Source organism: Zonotrichia albicollis, chromosome 13 (genome assembly GCF_047830755.1).
Source record: "Zonotrichia albicollis isolate bZonAlb1 chromosome 13, bZonAlb1.hap1, whole genome shotgun sequence".
Classification (NCBI taxonomy): Eukaryota; Metazoa; Chordata; class Aves; order Passeriformes; family Passerellidae; genus Zonotrichia; species Zonotrichia albicollis.
Window position 1 is genome coordinate 13,822,521 of NC_133831.1, and position 23,263 is coordinate 13,845,783.

At 40.9% G+C, this 23,263-nt stretch overlaps 1 non-coding gene across 1 annotated transcript; it reads right to left on the reverse strand.

Moving 5' to 3' along the window:
- Positions 1-18,764: 18,764 nt before the first annotated feature.
- TRNAT-AGU (transfer RNA threonine (anticodon AGU)) lies at positions 18,765-18,838 on the reverse strand. Its single transcript has one exon. It is a non-coding gene; the product is annotated as a tRNA-Thr (tRNA).
- Between the last annotated feature and the right edge of the window lie 4,425 nt (positions 18,839-23,263).

Sequence of the window (23,263 nt, forward strand, 5' to 3'; positions counted from 1 at the left end):
ACATTAGGGTAATTGCTTGAAAAACAAAATAAAATTATTCTCTCTTGAAAGGGTTCAGTTGTCTTTGTAACTACTATCAAGGCAGCATTAATTGCATATTAGGGTTTTTTTTATACTTGTAACTTAGCTCTCTTAACAAAACTGAAGGTCCACACAACCTCTCCATTAAATAAATTATGTCTCATTTGTGTTTAATTGTGTTACTGAGATCAGATTTTTGAAACATGCAGCATAATTACAGAGGAGGATTAGAATTGTCTGTGTTTCAAATACTTACAGAGATAATTGGAGGAAGTTTATTACAGTTCCTTAACACATTTTTTAAGCTGCACTTTATCATTAAGCTCCACTGGACAAGTCATTCCAGATACCTGAAAGAAGAAGCCAGGCCACAGCCAGCACTGTTTTATTTCTCTCTTCTTTGTGGCTTTAAATATTTTCAGTGTGATTGGGTTTCTAATCTCAAGTTGCTGCTTTATGTCAGGAATTGTGGCAGCTGTTTCAGCTGCCATCCATCACAGGCCAGCACAGCTCACTCATCCCCTGTGCCCTGGAATCCCTGAGCTCCTGCCAGTGCCCTGCACACACAAGGAATTCTGCACATTTCACAAGGACAGGGAGCTCCTACACATGGATTTCACTTGTGGTGCCACACTGAAAGGCTGTTTGAACATCACATCACATCTCCCACCTCCCTGCTGGCTTTGTCTTTAATAACTGGATCTGATTGATTTAAACTGTGGTGATGCTGGGGTTTATTATATACACAGTAGGAAAGCATGAATAGTGAGACCCCCATATCTGCTAAGATGCTGAACTCCAGTTCCTTCAAATCTACTGATGAGATGAGTTTGGATAATTTAGTTTATTTTATGATAAATCCTTTTGTGCTTTGGTCATATTAGGGGCTTACTCTCTCTGGTAGCTGGAGTCTTAAAGGATTTACTATTTTCCTTGACACACAAAATGTTTGGTAAATGAGGGCTAAAGTGACTCAAGAAGTCTCTTCTGCTTGTAAATGATAGAAGAGCAGTACTAAAATAAGGCTGAATCACATTTTAGCTGAATTAATGTGTTTTCAGACTCCCCTTCACCTGCAAAATTTCACAGAAATAACAGGCTCAGTGGGGCCTGAGGTTGTCTTTATTACTTTACTTCTTTTCTACAAAAGGAAATGAAACAAACTATCAATACATTCTTATCCAACATATACTAGCTGCATGAGTTACTAGACTTATTTTAGAATTTAAGTAGGAGATCAAACAGATTGGAATTAGGAGCATGAAAGCTCCTCTAACTCACAGAATGAATGCACATTAAAGCTATCTCCTAGGGAGAGAACAAATATCTTTGCTCAGAATAAATACTGTTATCAGAACAGATGAAAATAGCCACCTGAGGTTGCTCAGCAATGTGCTCCCAGCCTCCAATTTTGTTAAAAAGAAAGGGAAAAAAATTAGAAATTACTTAAAGTGTTACATACAATCAGGCTTATCTAAAATGGAGCATGCACAGAAAAGCAAAACATATAATTAGGACTGAACAGACACTTCAGATCAGTTCAGTGCCTGGATTTTGTGCTGTGGAGAAGGGTTGTAAACTACTGCAGTGCAGATGCCGTGGCTGCAGAGCAGCTCCCCTGCCACACCACCCTGTAGTGTTCCCCCTACCAGCCCAGAAAATGCTCTCTGCTGCAATGTTACCCACGAGCTGGGAACACCAATAATTCCTAGACCTGTCTTCCATCCGTTCTTACAGCTGGGAAACTTGTGCAAAGGCTTAGCCAGAGCGGGCTGGTCAGCAAGCTGCTGGCTGAGGAGTGGTGCAGCAAGGAACTCAGAGCTGGTCACATTCTCTGAAAAATCCCTTTGCCAGGATTTTCTCCTGGGAAGCTGAGAAGCCTCAGAGAAAAATGAAAACAATAATTATCTGATTGATTCTCCTGTGTTTGCTGCTTTGGAATGTGGTTTGGACATTGTTTACCAACTGGTCATTGTTTGATTGGTTTCATGTGAATTGTTTTGACTTAATGACCAATCACAGCCAGCTGTGTCAGGGCTCTGGCGAGAATAATGAGTTTTTCATTAATATCTTTTAGCCTTCAGTCTGTATCCTTTGTCTATTCTTTAGTATAGCATTCTTTTCTATAATATAGTAGCATAAAATAATAAATTAACCCTCTAAGAACATGGAATCAGATTCATTCATTCATTCCTCCCAATGATGGGGGACCCAGAAAATAGCACAGAGCTGGTGCTCTGCCATTTCACCAAGAAGCTCTGGGTTAACAATCACAGCAATACTGACAGAACAGCTCTGAACCAGACTACAAGCACTGCAGCAATTCCACTGTAAACTGAATAATAGCTGCAGTCTATACTACACTTATTATGGACTGCCATTTCACTTACACCCAATTACCAGTTCAACAGGAAAAGTACAGTGGAGAGTAAGGACAACCAGGCTCTTCCTGTTTCATTGACAATTAAGTAATTTTTCTTTTTTTTTATGTCCTACTACTTGTGTTACCAATAACTAAAATTTAGCATCTCTGGCTGGTCTTCATTAAAATTTGGCCCAGATACTTCCTTAGAGGTTTTATTTGGTCCTGGAAAATGTAATTTGTGTTTCACCTGTCTCAGGGTGAGATATACTAAGACTTATGTATGGCTTTGTTTCTCTTATTTGTCTAATATAATTATATTTTTCAAGTTCCAATGGTATATTTTTGAGTATAAATTTCTCTTGCACCCATTCTGCATGAAGAGTTGGACTTCTTATTCACTGCAAAACCCCACATAGTTTTAAAAAACCTAATGATTTTACAGTATGAAAGCATCCTTGGAATCAACTAGAATAATTATTACTGAAATTCTAAATTTTCTTCTTAATGTTCTCAATATATATTCATAGGACAGTGGTTTTTTGTTCATAAAAGAGAAAATTACATCTTATTTCCTAAAGCTCTTCTTAAAATCAGTAGACTGATAACACAGCAAAAATTTAGAACTGTGCCTCAGTGAAACTGTTCCACAGAGAGAGTGGAGAAGGATATAAATGGAAAGACAATGTATTAGTGTATCAGTGTAATTAGTGATTAGCTAATTTCACTAAAGGATAAGTTTAAAGCACTAGGAAAGAAGAAATGCCAAGCTGTGCTGAAGTGTGGATGTCTGATCTTTACCCAGGCTGAGCCAACACTTACCAGGCAGAGATCACAGAACATGTCCAGTCCATCACTACTGAGTCATAGGGTGGATTTCCATGACACAGAAGGCTCTGCTCTCTTTGGTTTGTCCCCTGGATTAACACACTGTCCTTCTGGATCCTCAGTGATCCTGCCAGCCATTGACAGGAACAGCTAGAGTGGCAAAAACTGGTAGCATGTCATCAAGGGTGGTGGGCTCACAGCTGGGATAGGGAATTACACCTGCCCTGAAGGTGAAATGTTTTCATCTCTGTTCCATGCTGCCTAGGCTGGTTGTATTATTGCACCTTGCACAAAATTTCTAAAAAGTAAAATCTATCTGAAGCATACAAGTGAAATCTGGTTAATATAAAACCGAGTAATGTTTTCACAAACCAGCATGCTAATTCTGACCACATTACAGAGAGGAGAAAAAAAAAGAGAGATAATCATAAACCATGGAACAAAACTACTGTCAGAGATTTCTAGAATAATCAAAGTTGCTTCAGCATTCAATGGAGTTTAAAACCATGAAAAGTCAGATTTTCTTGTGCATAAAGAAAACGCTGTAATCCAATATATATCCTTTAACTATGGCACAGTCTGTGCAGCAGAGCTATGGATCCTACTTGTATGTTCCAACCAAAGCATGAGAATAAGAGGAGAGCCTGTCATGAGTTGAAGAACGAGAAGGGAAAATAATTTCAACAACTGAACAATGAGTGAACAAGACTGTGGATTGAGCTGTAAGTATGCCTAGAGAGAAGGAAAAAAAAGGGCAGTGAGTATGAGGATAATCAGTGATTTAGATAATCAAATTTTTTTTTAAGAGAGCATTGGTACTTGTTTTGCAAAGCTTAAACTATACCTATTGTTAGGACACAACATCATCTGTGAACCCAATGCCTGAGGCAGTGAGATATTTGTCACAAACTGAAAGACAATACTGAGGAAATTTCTACCCTTGCACTTCCATGTTTGTGAAGGTTGAGTCATGTGAGATCCCCTTTCATACACTGTGGCAATGTTCCTCACTCAGGGTAACCAAACATTGAATTTTACAGGCAACCCCAACAAGGGAAGAGATGAGAATCTTGACTCCATGTTTCAGAAGGCTGATTTATTATTTTATTATATATATTAAATTAAAAGAAAATTATATATTAAAACTCTACTAAAAGAATAGAAGAAAGGATTTCATCAGAAGGCTGGCTAAGAATAGAAAAAGAATGATAGCAAAAGCTTGTGTCTGACCAAGACAGTCCGAGCCAGCTGACTGTGATTGGCCATTAATTAGAAACAACCACATGAGACCAATCCCAGATGCACCTGTTGCATTCCACAGCAGCAGATAATCATTGTTTGCATTTTGTTCCTGAGGCCTCTCAGCTTCTTAGGAGGAAAAATCCAAAGGAAAGGATTTTTCATTAAATGTGTCTGTGACAATCCACATCAGCCTCTGACAGGGATCAGTGGTTCTCCCCTGAGCTGGCACTCATTTATTCATTTATCCCCAGGGCAGCAGTGCCGTGGCTGCATGCAGAGCTCCCCAAGGGGGCATCCCCTCCCCAGGATCCACGCTGCTGTCAAACATTCCAGCTATCTCCTCAGCTGAAGATAAAGGTGCCAGATAGGACAGCCAACTAAATGAATGAAAAATATTATTTTAATAAAAATTAGGAAATAAAATCAAAGAAAACTGCAGTGAAACCACTTAGGATAGTAGCCATGAGTGCTGTCATGACAGATGAACAGGAATGTTGCAAAAGGGTCCCTACTTAAAATCACAATTACCTGAAGGTAACTACAACTTTTCTAAATAAATAATTTCTGTACAGAGTTCTCACTCTGGGAAATCTCAGAGCCAATCATATTTCAGAGGGCACAGGGGAGAATCCTGCAGCAGGCAACAATAATAAAATCAATTTATACATACGTTGCTCCATATGTTGCTCTATATTTATATATTACACATTTATGAATTCTTTTGAACAGGAAACAATCAAGCTGATAAAACCACTGGGGTCACAAATCCTAAATTGAAAGTAGCTAACAGAAAAGTTCTTTGATCTTGTACAGATCTGAGAGGATTCCAGGGTAACACAGTGTACATAGCACAGAAAATCCCATGATCCCCAGATTGGTGCACACATCTACAGTGATCAGTGTTCAAATACCCTGCATTAGGGCACTTCTCACACAGCAGCATTATGATTATTCTGTCCATGTCAGGGGAGGTGCTGTAAAGATTAAACCAGCTTTAAAACCTGTTTGAATAAAATACCCAAGTATTCATTTATATTTAAATTTGTATTCACATTGTCAGACTCACATGAGATGTTTATAGATTTTTCAGTTACTATCTCACACAACCAGTTGTTTTGGGAGTTAACTGTAATTAGCTTTTATAAATCTATCATTATTCACAGACCCTCCTGGAACAAATGAACAAAACTATGTGTATGCATTTGTTTTGTTGACTACCAAAAGTATGGCAGCTCACATATAATTGTCATGTAACTTGGAAAACCTACTCCTTTTAAACGATTCCTTTACTATAGTAATTTGCCAGAATTCATAAATGACAGTAATTGCAGCAATTGTTGGTTTTTTTTCTCATTTGTTCCATGCTCTTCTGCTCTAACTATGAAAAAATAGAAGTTATGTCCATAAAAATGGCATTGTGCTAGCTTGAACAAAGATAGTGATTGACAGAGATAATATTTAATACCATTATTTCATTAGCCAACATGGCATTGATCCTTTTCCATGGCCACAGGTGCAGCAATCACAAATTCAACTCTTCTTGCCTCCCCTGCTGTACAGAACTGGTGTATAGTGATGAGTTAATTTGTTCTCAATCCTACATTTGCTGAGCTTAATGGCAAAGCAGTGTCCATTGATTACAGTGACACAGAAGGAAAAATCACAAAGGCTTCCTACTTCTCAAAAGCAACCCACACTGGCAAATATTTAACTGTCAATTAATGTCAAGAAACTTTAAATATTTCATCCTGTGTCTATACATCTACTAAAAGTACATTAATCCCAGTTGGAAACACAAATATTCATTGCAGTGCCCACATTTAGCTTGGCACAAATCTCACTGCTTTTGCTGGTAATTTACTTGATGCATCCCAGCAGAGAAGGGCTCAGATTTCTGCAAAGCCTCTCAAGGGCACAAAAAGTTAACACAAACCCCATCAGTGATATGTAAATCTTGATGTGCAAGCATTCACCATCTTAATATTCCCACAATGTAAGTTTGTTTCAGAAATATTTGTATTTACTGCATAACTATGCTCCTCTTCCTTATGGGCAATTTTCCCTGCCATGGTCATTACTAATGTTCTTCCTGAAGTTTTTCACAGGGAAGAGCAGATGCAGAGCAAATAAATGGATCAATTTCAGATTGTGCAGTACCAACCAAGAGCTCTGCAGCTGCATTAGCTGTGATCCCTGCCAGGCAGCCCTAAAACCAATCCTGCCCAGCCAGCCCCAAATCTATTTTTGTGCTCTCCTAAGGGCCCCACATTTAGAGCTGCTGAAACACAGAAACCAGCAGCAGCTGCATAATCAGTTTATGTGAAAACATTTGGCAACTATTAAGTCAGAGATTCAACAAGACAACATCAAAAGAAGTGACTAAATCCTTCTCTTACAGTCATACGACACTGAATTTGGACCACAATCTCTAAACATCACTGTTATGTGTCCAAGAGATGCCTTAGGTTTTAGCACCTTTTTTGAGAGATTTACTATTTCATCACAGTCTCTAATAATTCCAAATTTGTGTTTGCAACTATTAATTCATTAATTTAATTCTCCCTTAATCTTCTGGGTTTGTTTCCACAGACCACAGCCACAGAGAATGCCACAAGAAATCACAACTTGTCATGGGAATCAATATTAAGGAGCACATGAATTTCACCCAGTTCTTAGAAGGGCAGCAGGTTCTGGCCATGGCCACCAAGGCCATTTATTCATTTTAACCAGGTGTCCCAAGTTAACTGTTCACCCAATGCTTTAGTTTTCAGACAGTAGTCAAATAATTGCAGAGACCTGCATATCTTTTCAGCTGGGTAGAGTTGAGAAGCAAAAGTCTTGAGGTTTTTTTTTCATTCAATATGCAAACTTTAGGACTCAGCCAGTATAGATAATATGGAATAAGGATTGGGTTTGGTTTGCTTTAAATGTAGGAAAATAATAGGATAGTGGTACCCTCATCAATTAAGATAGTGCATCAATACATATTTATTACATAAAGATAACTCAAATTACCTTGAGAAGCGCATAATAAAAGAGCATAACCCATATGGGGAAAAAAAGTGATTCTGTTTGGCCTGAAAATGACATGCAAATTGAAATGTTAATTTAAAAAAATTTAAGTCTAGTACTGAAAAAAAATTGCCACTCAGGGCAATTGCCACTCTGGCCAAACAGACCCGAGTTAGCCTACTATTTGACAATTTTTGTAACTGACATTATTTATTTTAATAGAGAAGCACTATATATAGTATAATTAATCAGAAATAAACATGCAGAGTTAATTGAATAGTTTATATCAGTAATCGTTTTAAATATTAAGCCACACTCATAGTAATTAGGGATACTATAATAAATTATTTCTGAGCTATAACTCTAGCAGGTTCATTCAGCAAGATATGTCAAATGAAATAGTATGTATAAATGGTCATATTATTTGTTTTTATGATAGTTATAACTTATGATATTTTTAACTATTATTTTATCACTGGACAAAAAGAAAGACACACTTCTGATGGATATAGTATACATACTAAAAACACATTGTTTAAAAAAAGTGTACAAAAACACTTGGTCAACCCTTACGTAATTTTTAAAAGGCTGTAATTCAGACAATTTCAAAATATTTCTCATGTTAAAGTATTAACAAGAGGTTTTTCAGAAAAAGCCATCACTCAACAGTTTCCATTGACAACAACAGCTAATTATAGGGGCTAATTGTGTTTAGTCATCTGTAAGTAAAGAATAACTATTAATACAACAGGAGATAAGGACAGGTTGTTGTTTTGATGGCATTGCACAGTTAACAGCACAGGAAAGAATCTGCCCACACAGCCTGAATTGATTCATCTTTTCCTCCCTTCATTATGAATCAGATTCGTTATTGCCTTTGTATTGAATGAAAACCTCACCATGGCACAGTCAGTGGGAGTTGTGCCATCCACGTCAAGTGGGGTCACTGCTTGACTACCTCTCCAAATAATATTAAAAATAACTTGTATATTTAAACCTTAATCATAGCTTAACTACAGTTTTCTGAAAGAAAAAAAGTCCTGTTGCAAAACCACAAAAGACAGATGCTTCCCCCTGGTGTCATCTTTCAATGATGTAAAAGAGAGAAGCTGCTGGCTGTCTGATAGCTGCTGAATGCATGGAAACATTCATGCCTGCCTTACAGGATGTGAAACAGAGCTTCCCACAGCCCTCACACCTGTGTGCCCATGCAACCTGTGCAATCTCACATCTCCAGGGTGAGAAAAAAGCCCTGAACCTGCACGAGTTGTGCTGCAGGTTCCGCAAGCCTGTCTGCACCCCTCAGTCTTTTTCATAATGAAAGAGATGTACAGAGACTGCAGAGAGACCACAGCCATTAATAAATGCCTTCAAAATACACTAAATTTAAACTCATTTGTGGATTGAAAGGGTCTTTGGCCAAACAGGAATGCTACATGTAGGAGGCCCCATGTCATGTTTAGGGATGATTTAGTGTTCCCAGTGAAACATGGCACTCCCTCACTTCTCCCTCACACAGCAGTGGGACAGAGAGGAGAATTGCAGGCACAGAAAAATCATGAGTTAAGAACTATTTACTGGAAAGGGCAATGAAATGAGGAAATGAACATACTTGGACAGTTTTCACAGCTGTGACACAGGCCTATAAGAGAAGAGAAACTTTCTTCATCTCACCAGGGGTGGGCAACCAAATTATCTGCTGCTGGTTCTCTTTCTGTGCACACCCTCACTGCCGGTGAGCTGGCACATGGCAATGGTGCACGCCACAGAAACTGATGCCACATCAGTTCTGTGCACTGGACTTCATCTGGATGTACAGGGCACTGCTTGTTATTTGAATCCCTACAGACTCCTTCCCTGCTGGAACAAAAGTAGAACAGTAAACTGAAAATAAACTGAAGTGTAATGGCTTCACCATCTAAAAAAATGCCAGCACAATTTGCCAAGGTAGGCAAATAGACATTTAAAATATAAGAAATGTAAATACCTGCACAAAGGCAAAATTCTGCACATGAGCCAAGCACAGCTAATGAAAAAACATTTTTCAAAGAGGTCAAAGAGCATCTCCAAAACTGCCTTACTTCTCCCATCAGTCCCACAGAACCTCATGTTTTGGGGCTATGGGTTTCAGCCTTTTGGATGAAAAATGTTCTATTCTGCTGCAGGAAGGCACACAACTTGCAATTTATTAGCTAGCTACACTCACAGCTTGAACAAACTTGTGTTTCATTATGAACCAAAATACAGTGTTTCATGATGAACCAAAATTCAAAAATGCTTTTAATCTGGTGTACTTATGAGCTAGACTGCCTGGAGAATGGAGCAGCACAGGTCCTAAACAGTCTAAATTGCTCAGTGTCCTCTTGCTGTCTCTCCTCCTGGCCTCTGCTGAATTTTTTGTCTTTTAAGTGACACTATGGGATATCTACCATATCTACCTCCAAGTTCACAGGCCAGTTCCATCTCTGTAAACATCAATAGCAAAATGCATCAGGGACTTCTCTGATGGGTGATGGAGGCAAGTCACTTTTCTCTCAGTAAGACACTCTGATGTCATTGCTTACTTTGTAAGAACAGACAATGAAAACCTTAAAACAAGCAACAGGTACGATTTCTGCAATTTACTTACAAATTAAACCATCCATATGGATGTTTTCTACAAGGAGTAACTGGGAAATGTCTTTGTTTTCCAATGTGCAGACTGCAGTACCCCAAATAGTTCTCCCCCTCCCTCTGCCCCAAAATCCAGAGCTGACACTGTGGCAAATCCTTCCAGGATACAGACATCACATTGTACATGACACATGTGGCTGAACATGCCTGCTGAGGAATGACACATCACAGCTCAGCACGTCAGGACAGACAAAATGCAGTCCTACAAATGGGGGTTAACAGGCACTGTGGCTTCACTTGATGTTTTTGTCAAATGTTTTCACCCAAATCTTTGTGAATAAGGTGCAGGCAGCAGTGGCAGCTCCCAGGCAAAGTGGAGATCTCTTCCCCCAAGCCTACAGTCAGTGTTGCAATAAACAGCCACTAAACATCTGGCAGCCTCTAATTCCCTTCTTTAGGCAACTGCCACTTTGATAAAACAGATCTCCAATAAGCAAATCTGCCTGCAGGAGTCACTTCGCTTTTCCCTATTCACAGACATGGAGGAATGAAAAATACAATTTGACCAGATCTGTGTTTGAAAGTTCGGGACCCTGAGCTGGAAATCACCAGAGGCTGGCAGGGTATTCTGGCAAATATTGCTGCCTGCTTGCCCTGTGCTCATGTTCTGCCCCAGACATGAGCTGCTGGCCATGGTTATTAGAGAGGACACTGGGCAGATCCACTGTCACTCTGATTCAGTTTGAATCTAGATATTTTCTAATGTTAAGTAATACTTAAGTGTTATCGTGGTAAGTTCTGGATACAATTTCACAGGGCAAGCTATGAAATGCCTAAGAAAATTATTAATCACAACAGCACATGAGGTAAAGATCTTCTGCAGCAATTCTGGCACTTGAAGAATTCTTTCAATTGCCAGATACTGCCTTTCTATTTACCACTTCATATTTTTATATAAATACTAAGCTGCTAATGTATTGTTGCACGTGCTATTCTTCCATAGCAGCTTGATAGAATCCCAGGAGCTGATTCTCAAGAACAGGTTCGTTTTGTGTTCCTAATTTAGCTATTAATCAATAACAGATACAGATCACATTCTGGCAACTGTCTAATATAAAAGCTTATTAAAAATATACCAATCAGGAAAACTTAAATTTATTCCCTACAGATCCCTAGAGATACTGCATAGGCTGTGATTAAGTCAAAGAAAGTATGGCAATACATCATCTTTTTCCACCACCTTATGTGCAACTTATTTATTAAGTGTTCACACAGTATTCCAGTCAGACACCAAAAGAGAAAACCTGCAGCAGCAGCAGATGAAAACAAAGCTAGAACCTAAATTGACACATTTCAGAATTTAATTTCTGAGCTTTAAAAGTCATTTGGCTCAATCCAGAACTCTATAAAGCAGTTTAGTCTTCTATTGAAAAAATAAATATTCTCATTAGAACACATTTTCCAGAGATGCAGCTGCTGTTAGACAAGAGGAAACATATAGGCAGGCAGATTTCCTTGCTCCTCTCTTTCTCATCTCAATAAATTTGCCACCATTAGGATAAATCACCAGAAGCTGCTGGAACACAAAATTCTCTTCCAATTACATATATTAAAAGATCATTTATTTATTGTTCCCAAGTTAACTTGTAAGGCTTTCATGAAAGATTGGAATTACAGTCTTTTCCATTCCAGATGGAAAATTTTTTATTAGACTAATTCAAGACAAGACTTCACTTTCAACTTGTAACACATGAGAGTGCCACATGAAAACCAAAAAGCAGATTCTGGCCAGAGCACTGGTTTGAACCTGCTGGACTCACCTGATGAGTTCTTTTAGCTGAGTGTATTTTGAGTGTCTTGTATTTAAACCAAGTCAAAGGCAGGAATAATAAAAATAGCCACCAAATACATAGAGGTAACATAGGTGTTTATATAAACTGTGCTTTTCTAAGCTGAAAATCTTTGAGCTTGAGAATGCACTGTATGGCTGACATGAGGTTCTGGTCACAGATGATGCATGAACAATCCAGAACCTCCTGACTTCTTCATGAATTTGTTTCTGTGCATTTTGTCCTTGCCCACACAAGCAGAAAATTAAGGAAAACATACAAAATTATTAAGAAAACACAGAGCAATTTAGGAACCATTCAAGACAATCATGGTTAAATTACCCATGTATTATATCCAGAGACAGCCCAAACAATTGCTGCTGAAGAACTCATACCATTAACTTTATCACAAATTTTCAAATGCAGGTAGATTTGCTCTTCCTGCTCAAATAACTTAACAGGATTCTTGCTTTTGGCAATTAAATTATTATTTGGTTCCACCTTAATATGATTTCAAAGATTCATTATAGCTCTAAAACTGTAGAACACTGTGTGCTTTGTGGATAAAAAGACCAGAGAACAGTTAACAATTCTAGGGATTTATTTCTATAGATTGGTTAGGGGAATATGTCAGCTTCTGTAAAATCCTTTTACAAAATGTTATAGTTTGTCCTACTTACCTTGAAAGGATTCCCTGTCTTTACCAGGTGTTAGTTTCAGGGAATCACAGAATCAATTAAGTTGAAAGATGTCGAAGGAAGGGGACCAGGACACCATATGGTTCATCCCAGGTTCCTCAGGTCTGGTCCACTTTATTGAAGAAAGTATCAAACATTTATACAGCAAATAATAAGCTTATGAATATTCTGTAAGCCAAGCAATCTATTGGTTAAACTATACCATGAACTCTTCCTCATTCCTTAGGGGTTACATCTCTCTTTTCTCATGTCTCTTTCACTGTTTGTTATCCTACTACAGCTAGGCCCAAGGACACTGCTATCTGTGCAGGTGCAGGACTTGGAATTAGCCACGGTTTTGTACTTTCCCAGTCCTTAGCCAGCCAAACTCCCAACAGAAAGAGATCTCTAGGATCATTGATCAAGCTTTGGCCCAAGCACCACCCTGTCAACCTGAGTGTCACATCCAGCTGGGCCCTGAACACCTTCAGAAATGGTGGCTCCACCACCTCCCTGGCAGTGCCTTCCAATAGTTAAGAACTCCTAATGTAAAGAAATTCCTTCTGATGTCCAGCTTCACCTCCCTGGCCCAGCTTAAGCCAGTGTCCCCTTGTCCTGTCACTTTGAGGACAGCCCAATGCCCATCTCACTCCATCTCCTGTCAGGGTGCTGTAGAGAGGGACAACGCTCCCCCTGGGCCTCCTTTGCTCAACACTGGGCTCTCCCCAGCCCCCTTTGCTCTCTCAGCCATTTCTCATCAGATTTATTCTCTAGACCCTTCATCAACTTCCTTCTCTTCTCTGGACTTGCTCCAGCCCCTCAATGTCCTTCTGGAACTGAGGGGCCAGAAAGGGACACAGCCCTGAGGAGTGGCCTCAGCAGTGCCCAGCACAGAGGGACAATCACTGCCCTGCTGCTGATCCAGGCAGGTGCCATGGGTCTCTTGCCCACCCTGGGCTCAGCTTCAGCTGCTCTCAATCAGCTTCCCAGCTGTGAGAAACGCCAATCACTTGGTTTTAAAATTTTAAAAGTTTAATAGTAACAAAATGGTTATAAAAACAGCAATATAATTAGAGTAATAAAAATTTTGGACAATTTGAGACAATAGAAACAAAGAGTTACAGATGGTCTGGGTACCATTTTCTGGGCAGCATAAGCCCAAAAAAGGATACATGTTAACAGAGGATTAACCCTTAAAAGCAACAGCCTGTTGCATATTCATACACCTCATGCATGATGCATAAATTCCATTCAAACACAGGATTCTGTCTGGGCAGTGTCAGCTTCTTCCTCTGAATCCTGACAGTGCCATCCTGCCCAAGCAAGGCAGGAAGAAGTTCATTTCTCCTGATAATGGAGCAGTAAATTCTCTTTCTCTGAAAGATTCAGGTGTCCTGTGGCTGCTGTCTCACTGTGAGTCCTTTCTTTAAAAAAAAGTATCCTACACAGCACAGTTTCTATTTTAACCTTATGTTATAACCTAAACTATATTTAGCACACTACTTAAGAAAATTAATACATCATAACTTTCTAACGTAACACATATAATATTCATTTTAATATTTGCAAAATGCCAATAATAAAATATGCATTTTTCACACCAGCTACTCTCCAGAGCTGGGAGCTGCAGGGGGCTGGTGTGGCCAAAGTGTACAACCAGGCACTCGGTCCTGTTTAACCTCCTGCCAGTGCTCTCAGCCCATGATCCAGCCTGTCCAGGGCCCTCTGCAGCCTTCCTGCCCTCCAGCAGATCCATCCTCTGACTAGCTGTGCATCATCCATGGGTGCACGCAATTCCCTCATCCACATCATCAATAAAGACATTAAACAGCTCTGCCCCCACACTGAGCCCTGGAGGACTCCAGTATGGACCAGCTGCCAACTGGATTTAACTCCATCCACCAGCACTCCATCAGCCAGGTGTAACCAGGTGAAGATGTCCAAGCCATGAGCTGCCACCTTCTCCAGGAGAATGCAGTGAGACAGCACCAAAGGCTTTGCTGAAGTCCAGGCAGACACATCCACAGCCTCTCTCTCATCTATTGGCAGGTCCCCTGGTCACAAAAGAAGATCAGATCGATCAGGAATTGTGGGAATCCACAAAATTAGAGGGTTTTGGGAAAGCTGCAAAAGGCAGGCCCCAGAGACAGCAGAACTGTGATTAGAGCTAAACAGCAGCCATGAGATAGGTCAGCAAAAAAAATATTTTAAAAGTGAAGAGCACGGACAAATAGAACAATGGTCTGTGTATTAACGCTTGTCTAGAATAACTCTCTAAGCTACAGAAAAGTTTATCTACCAAGATATTAGGAAGTTCTAAGCTTAATAATGGAGCTCTGTGGATTGTGTTTTAAGGCTTACAAGCAGGTTTTGTATTCAAAATAAGCAAGCATTGTTTAACCAAAGGTACGTGTGCTTATAGTGGTTGGATGGAACTACTGTCAATGTGCTTTTGCTTTGTGTGATTGGTCAAAAAACTTATAAAGTTGTAACTTGAAGTTCTTTGTCTGCTGCCAGGGATGTGAGCTGATGGCATCTTCCCATTGTCATAACCATGTAATGAGGCTGATGCTGGAAAATCAAACAGCTCAAGGCACGTTCCCAGCAGTCCTGTCCTGTTTGTGATTTGTACACGGACCCCGGCCAGTGATAAGGAAGGACCTGCCCTTCTTAAACCTGTGCCAGCTGTTTCTGATCCCTGTAGTTTCTGTGTGATGGCACTCAGGGTGAGCTGTTCCATAACCTTGCCAGGCACCAGGCCAGGCTGACAGACCTGGAGTTTCCCAGAGCCTCCTTCTGTTCTTGTTGGATTGGCACCACATTGGCACCTCTGGGACCTCCCTGCCGAGCCAGGGCTGACAGATAATGGAGAGCACTTTAGGCTTCCATTTGAAGGAGGCAATCATAATGGGAACATAAATTGGGTATTCACCTGCTTTCTTACAGACTGTGGCCATTTGGTTTACATCTGGAATCAATAAATGTTGCAATTGGAAAGATTCTAAAGTGTTTCTTAAATACTCATCATAACCTACATATTACACTTAACCCTTCTCAGGTAATATCATTTATATATTGATATCATAATCACACACCTTCATGTAAAATGTTGCAATATTTTGAGAGATTAAGGTAGAAGTATCTTGCCAGAAAAATACTGGCCTGTAAAAACATGTATTACATATATTTCTGTGGATAAACATAAAATTATCTCAACAGTTAATAAGCACCTTCAACAAGAAGGCTAAAACAGTCCTACATACTAAATTGTACATGAACTCCCCAGTTTAATAATTTCAATAGTTTTATTTGCAGGTTGTTTTTCTGTCTCATCAATGGATGGGGCCCCTTTTCTCAGAAACAATCTAAATGCATCTGTGAATGCTGCCAGCATCATTGAAAAGCCTTGGTCCCAGCATGACCTGAACTCACCAAGGAGAAAAACAAAAACATGATTTTAATAACATTGATTTTATCTGAGGGCTCAGAGTGCTTCATACTACATTCATTAACTCTGTGAGAGCAGAGCAGCAGGTATTGTGGTCATTCTGCAGATGGCAGAAGAGATGAAAAGTTCAAAACAGAGCCAAAGAGCAGCTGAGGGACAAGGACAGGTCTTGATGTACTGGACTATTCTGACCAGGTGCTTCTGCTCATTGGAAATTAAATAGATCACATTTTATATATATATAAGAAATATATACAAAGCATATATGGATATATATATAAAAAATATAGAGAGAGCATATATAGATTTTCAAATACAGCCTTGCAAATATCAGTAGCATAAGGGCCAGGGGGCCTACAAGTACAGCATGCTGAATATAATATAATATAATATAATATAATATAATATAATATAATATAATATAATATAATATAATATAATATAATATAATATAATATAATATAATATAATATAATATAATATAATATAATATAACATAATATAACATAATATAACATAATATAACATAATATAACATAATATAATATATTTTAAAGTAGTTAATATCTATAATTATACATTAATAGAAAAAGTGCAACTGCTTTACCTCTCTGGATAGTGATGTGATGACAAAGCATTTGGGTGAGGGGTGGGAGAAGGAAGCTTATTCAGCTCACATTACAAATATAAAAGCAAATATTTATGCAAAGACAGCTGTTACTGCCTGCTACCTGGCACACCATGAATAAGCTTTAATGCAATTTTAACAACATTCACAAATTTGTTACTACAATTCTACTTTGGAGTTAAGCAGCCTTTTTCTGGTCTGTTTCCACAAATAAATGCAAAACAAAAAAAATCCCCATACACACTCAACATATGCATTTAACTTAAGAGTTAGTGATTTGTTTAGCAGTTCTAAACTACCTTAAAAACTTTGGAGAAAGTCCAATGCTAAACAGTACTAAATCTTTTTGGCATGATTAGTATTTAGATGTTTTAACAGAGGTTTTTTAATCAAGTTCATTAAAGTGCTTTACACAATCCCCATTGGTGAGTGTTTTCCTTGGGTTGCTCCTCCTACTCTCATCTTAGGAACTAAACATTACTGTAATAGAGGGAGGACACCTGAAGCCTTAATCTTGGGGAAAAAGAAAAAAAAAATTTTCTATTTCAAGGAATGGTTTCACTGAGGTTGGCTTGACGGAATAGTCCAGTTTCCCACTTTGGCAAGGAAAACAAGTGAGTGGTGTAGTGCTCAGCCAAAATCAAGTTCAACAAGCACAGACACCCTTTCCATTTGCAAATTGAAATCTGCCCATATTCTCCATTTCAGGATACTCAAAAAACCCAACCTTTTTGGAGAAAATGGAATTTGCCATTTGTTAGCCAGCACTTACTCTTCCTCCTTGCAATATGCACAGAGGTAGTGTAGAACATTGGGAAAAAATGAATGAAAAAAGCAGATGGACTTACACCTTTTTAGGCTGACATATTGCAGTTTGAAAGGATACTTATATTTATGACATACCAAATACTATCTAGCCTGCATTTTTACAGTAAGTGCTACTCAAAGAAATCTTTCTTTCCTTTCTTTTCTTTGTTTTCTGCAGGTAAACATTATAACCAAAATGTTCATCCTAGACACTAAGCCTCATATATTACATTTCAGGCTACAGACAACTGTGATTTGGGTGCTGATCTGAGTCCTAAAAACTCTGATCTCCACATGTGGCTGTGAATCCCTTTACTGCTTAGTGATCTATCAACTATTTTACAAGTTTCTAACCTATTTTTAACACCTCTGCTGTGTCACTGATGACGTGGTGCTTATTGCAGCTCTCACTCAGAAAAGCCAGGCAATGTGACTGGTAAGAGGTGACAGGCAGGACTCGGTGCTGATGGACAGCAAAAACCTCAGAGCAACCACGGAGTCAGCAGCACTCCGGCTGTGAGGGCAGAAGAGGCAATCATGGCTTTGTTTGCCCTCGGGGCTGCTGAAGTTCTGGCAATTAGAAGAAAAAATGGTGAGAGACATTTCCTGACTTTGTGTGCGTAAATACTCCTGGAAAACAGCTTCCCATAAAACCAACAGGAGACAGCCTGGATGTGCAGCTGCGGCTGTTCCTGTGTGTCCATATGTACCTGCACACCCAAGGGCTGTTGTACTTACACACACACCCCACCAGGGTGTTGTATTTACACACACACACAGAGGGCTGTTGTATTTACACTCACAGACCCACTAGGCTGTTAGCTGTATTTACACACACACACACTGAGGTGTTTGTTGCATTTACACACACACCCACTGGGGTGTTGTATTTACACACACAAAGGTGTTTGTTGTATTTATACACACCCACTGCGTTGTTTGTTGCATTTACTCACACCCACCTCACAGCTTGCTGTATTTACACACACACCCACCACATGTTTGTTGTATTTACACACACACCCATTGCACACCCACAGGCTGTTTGTTGTATTTACTCACATGCACCGCACTGTTTGTTGTAGTTACACATACCCACGGACTGTTTGTTGTATTTACTCACCCCCCACGGCACACTTTGTTGCAGTTACTCACGCCCCCCGCAGTTTGTTGTATTTACTCACACTCACCCCACACTTTGTTGTAGTTACTCGCACGCCCCGCGCAGTTTCCCCCTCTCCCGGGCTGATCCCGGTCGGTAAAACAGCGCGGGGACAAAAAGCCGGCCCACCGGCGCAGGCACCGCTGGGATTCGAACCCAGGATCTCCTGTTTACTAGACAGGCGCTTTAACCAACTAAGCCACGGCGCCGCGCGTTGAGCGGCCTCTCCGTGCGACATTAAACGGCTACAGCGGAGCCGGGCCTCCGCCGGGCCTGCTCTGCCCGCCCGCCCCGCCGGCCCTGCCCCGTGTGGGACCGCGAACCGCGCCCCGCCCGCCCTGGCTGTGGCACAGCACACATAGAGAGCGAGGAAAATGCATAAATGTCGGATTTTCAGACATTTATAGGCAAGACTGCCTCCCGAGCTCCAGCCCTGCCACATCCTACAGTGCCTCAGCTAGCTGCGGTTCGTGGTGTTATAGATACATACTATAATATCGGCTTTTCGCAAATTTTCAATGGATTTTATATGTGTGGTGTTAAAGTTACTTTGTTATAAAGATATGGTTTTTATTTCTTTTGTTATTTAAGCTGATATCAGTGTGCTTGTGTTAAATGCCTGCTGGGATGGGATAACACCCAATGCACACAGGATGAGCACACCTGGACAGATGTGCCAACCATCAGCACTCACCCTCTGAAGGCAGGGTGCACCAAGGCCCAAAACTGGAGGGGATAAAAAAAGGACTGAAATCACAACCAAGGAATGTGCATGCTCTGAAAAGGCAGACCCAAGGAGAAGCCATGCTAAACAATTCTTAAACATGTAAGCTAGTTTGGGGAAAAGTTTACTATGCATAAGGGACTATGAATATACAACAGGCTGATGGAAGGGAAAAGGTATTCAGGGGTATCCCCGAAGCGAGTGCCAAGATTCACCCGTGTGTAATAACCTTTGCTCCGTGGTCCTTGTCTCCTACAGTCCTTCATTAGCCTTGTTTAATTTCCCCAGGGGAGTGCCGGTGTTTCTCACACCGATAAACCCGGGCCGAGCCGGGCCGCGCCCCGGCTGCAGTTCCGGCTCCGCCGCCAGGGGCGCTGTGGCTGCGGCCGGGCCGTGGCTCCCCCGCGCCTGCAGGGGGCGCTGTGGCTGCGGCAGGGAGGGAGGGACACGGGGTTTCCCGTGCCCAGACGCAGGGGCGGGCGGTGCCTCAGGGCGGCGGAGTGGCGGCGGCGCAGCCTGGGCTGGGGCAGCGCGGGGAGCGGCCGAGGCTTCGGAGCCGTGCCGGAACCTGCGGGGTGTCGCGTTAAAATGGAGCCAAAAATTCCAAGCAGCAGAGGCAGATAAACAGCAGAGCTGGGCTGCTGCAGGCCGGGAGACGCTGCTGCCGAGAAGGGATTAGGATCGGGGTCCCCTTCCCAGCGAGATCAGCGTTGGAAAAGGTCCCGATCCAAGAGCTGGTCTTGGTGAGAGTAAGAGTAAATAAAGTGAGTAGAATCAGAGCAGGATGAAAACTCTGCAGTGGCAGCGAATCCTCTGGGCGGCAGATCTGGCACCAAAACCACCCTTGTGCACTCTGATCACAGTGAGGAGCTGAGCCCAGCCAGAATATCCAGGGATGTCTGCACTTCCCAAGGGAAAGCCACAGCTAAGAGCCTGCAGTCAGCTGCACTCTTCCTCCTCCTCCTCCCAGCCACATCTTTTGTCTCCCAAGCATCATCACTGCCATCTCTTAGGCAACATATGGGAGAAAATTCCGTGAGAGATAAAAAAGGAAAAATCCTAAATTCCAACACACAGCTAAATAGAAAAAAAAAATTATTGATTTAGAAAATTAAGCAGGTATCTTGTTCAAAAATTAAAATACAGGCACTTTGAGAATTGTTAGTTCGACTGTGAATATAACCAAAGGAGAGTTCAGTGTGCAAAGCATGTTTCAGGTTCAGTACTCACAAACCTGTCTGTATTTGTATGCCCCCAAGCCACAGGTGCCTTTTCCCCATAAAACTGTTATTTAGTTATTTGAGCTGCCCAACTCAACTGGCACCATCGGGGTGTGAGCCCAGATTTATCTGGTGGCAGCAGTACAGGAGTCATCCTCACTGCAGCATTCAGATCTGCAGGTGCAAAAGAAAACAGCCAACTCCATCACAGTGTAAAAATTCACATGAGACCCTGGCAGTGCAAAGAGGAGCTGTCCAGAGCAGCAGTGGGAGAGGAATGGCAGATTTGTCTTTACAAACTACCTGTGGGTCTGCTGGTAGATAAAACCAGCATTGGGAGATAAAAGAAACAATGGGAAGGATTCCATTGATTGATGAATGGAAAATTATATTTGCTTTTACAAATAAACTTTAGGTTTGCTGATAAAGGAAATTAGACATTGAAAGGTGAAAGAAAAAATAGAGAAGAAAAACCCCCCTAAATTCCATAAGAATTAAAAATGAAAAGGGAGGGTTATACATTAGAAGGAAATCTTTGGTATCAGGTGTATCGGGGAGTCTGAACCTCTCAAGTACCTCAGCCATGGGGGAAAGAGAGAAGGGAAATGTGGCTGGAAATTGGGATAAAAAGAGAGGCTGTGTCCTCTAAAAATTGGAGAGATCCCAGGGGAATGCCCCATGGCCTTTCCTTTTATTCAAATAAAGTAAAAGGACTCCTCTGTCTCCTTTCTGGACATAAACCTCTGATGTTTGTGGATTAATCTTCCTAGCAAGTGGTTTGCAATATCACTTATTTCATGTTGTGGAGGCACCAAGAGCTGTCTCTGATCCAGGAATGAAACCAGGGCAGTGAGAAACAGCTCCCCAGCACTTCCACTCAGACACAGGCTAACTGGGCAATCTGATTATTTCTCTTTATTCATCCAAATTACAGATGCTGCCTTCAAATCCAAAGTGATTTATTCTCAGATACTCATCTCCCTTCTGCCTTTCCTCTGATGCCAGCCTTTGTCACTGTTACATTTTCAAAATTGATGGGGTTCCCTTTGCTGTCCTTCATGTTCTGAAGCATTCATCTATAAATAACTGGAAATCTCTCTCATAAAAGAAAATCCCACTGATGCCTTGGAGTGGCTGCCTAGAACAGAGGCTCTACAGTGTTAAAAGAATAAAGTAGGTATTTATTGAAGGCCTTTGTCAGGAAAATTAATCCACAAACACCAGAGGTTTATGTCTAAAAAGGAGACAGAGGAGTCCTTTTTACTTTATTCAGATAAAGGGAGAGGCCATGGGGCATTTTCCCTGGGATCTCTCAGATTTTAGGAGGACACAGTATCCTTTCAATCCAGATTTTACAGCCACATTTTCCTCTTTCCCCATTGGCTGAGGTACTTGACAAAGGTACACCTCTGTCTTTTCCTTGTGTCAATCAGTGGATTTCCTTATGGAATTTATATGAATTATATATATTTATATGTAATTATGTAAATTATTGTTTGTAAAGACAAATCTCCCTCATTCCATCTCTCATTCCATTTTCAATCAGTGGAATCCTTCCCATTGTTTATCGGGCAGTATCCGGCTCTATTTCCCAGCAGACCCAGGATTTGTAAAGACAAGTCCCTCATTCCTTCCACCTTCAGCAGATACACCTGGGGCAGTGCAACAGCCTTGCAGACTACACCCGAAATGGCCCATGGTCATGAGCTTCTCACACAGATATATGTTTGGTCTATTTGCATATCAGAGGTTAATTAATTGCCCAATTATAGCTTCAGGTAATGAAGTCACATTCCCCTGGTTTGCTTCCCCCCCCACTTCACTTATATTTATACTTTTCAGGCCTGAGGCTGTGTTGGTGACCTTGGTTCTCAGCCTGGAAGAATTGTTTAGTCTCACCAAAATGTGAAGAGAGCTTGCTGACACTTACATGGAGCTCAGAGTTACACACTAATGCAGTGCAGGATCTGAAAAAACATAAAACCTGAAACTTAAGGCATCAGCACTTAAACATAATTTTGTTTTTTTACAGCAGCAATGCACGGACTGCTGAAGTGCTGAGATGATAGCCCATGCTGAATTAGTGGCTCATTTATCATGGAATCATTTTGGCTGGAAAAGACCTCTAAGGTGATGAAGTTCAAGCAATAACTCAGGTCCAGCACTAAACCTCATCCCTTAGTGCCACATTTACAGTCCCTCCCTTTAGACCCTTCTGGGGATGATGACAGCACCACTGCCCTGGGTAGCCTGTTACAATGCTTGACAAGATTTTGCATGAAGATTTTTTTTTCAAATATCCAAATTAAGCCTCAAAACATAATCAGTCCTAACCCATAAATAAAGTTTTGAAGTACAGCATCAAAAGAAGCGTCGCCAGCGGGTCAAGGAAGGTGCTCCTGCCCCTCTCCTCTGCTCTGGAGAGATCCCAGCTGGATCCCACCTCCAGCTCTGGGCTCCTCAGCACAGCAGAGGCAGGAAGCTGCTGCATCAGGGCCCCAGGAGGCCACCAAGATGATCAGAGGCTGGGGCAGCTCTGTTTTGTGGAAACACTGAGATAATTGGGATATTACTGAGGTAATTGGGATATTTGGGATTGTTCAGCCTGGAGAAGAGAAGCTTTGGGGTGACCCAAAGCCTGGAGAAGCTTTGGGGTGACCTAATTGTGCCTTTGCAGTACCTGAAGGGAG